This window comes from Enhydra lutris, unplaced genomic scaffold (assembly GCF_002288905.1).
Source record: "Enhydra lutris kenyoni isolate GAN:26980312 unplaced genomic scaffold, ASM228890v2 scaffoldscaffold21, whole genome shotgun sequence".
Classification (NCBI taxonomy): Eukaryota; Metazoa; Chordata; class Mammalia; order Carnivora; family Mustelidae; genus Enhydra; species Enhydra lutris.
The window spans coordinates 3,206,467-3,207,320 of record NW_019154105.1 but is presented as its reverse complement, the minus strand read 5'-3'; positions in this window follow the sequence as shown (position 1 = coordinate 3,207,320).

The following is an 854-nucleotide window of genomic DNA, read 5'->3' as shown; positions in this document are numbered from 1 at the left end:
AATTTTTTACACTTGAACATATTGTTTAAAATATAAGCTTTCTTTCCATGTGACAGCCTCACACAAACAAAGTATTTAAAGAAGATGAAGGTCTGTCATTGCTCTATTTAATTAACAGAGCCCTTTAGGATTATGGGATGTTAAAAAAAGAACTCAAAAGAAAACTTTAGTGTGATAATGATAATCATCTCATTTCACATCTGAATTTCAACTGGTAAAAATTCTATTTACAGGTGTCATCTGCTAGAACTAATCAATCTTATTTTATATTGTATGTTTTTCTTTCCCAAGTTACTTACACAAATCAGATGGTGGAGTACAAAAGCATGGCTAGAGGTTTACATTTGCTTCTAATTTAGCACATGATGTGACAATTTCCTTTTTCTATTATCTATGACTTTGGAAGCTCTCAGTTCCTTTGTTTTGCATCGAAGTTGTTGAATATCTTGCCTTTTAGCATAAAGACAATGCATATCTTTTGGATTGTATACATTCTACAAGATTAACTTGTGATGTTTCTAACCAAATTAAGATCTACTTAAATGTACATTTTAATAACTTTTACAATTTATTTTGGCTTATCCACTGGCATTTACAATCTTGCGAATATAATTCAACTAAAACATAAATAACTTTACAGTGATTAGGAGACGATGTGAAGCATCCTTTTTTGTTTGTTTTTTAAATTCTCACTTCCAGAGTTTTCTTCTATAATAAAACAATGGTAACTTTGTCAAAGTTTAGCAATTCTAACATACTATATATTCTAAGTAATATTCAAATTGCTCAGTAAGATGTTTGCCATTTTGAATACTTCCTATGGGGAACACAGCATAGTTATTGTCAATTAAGAT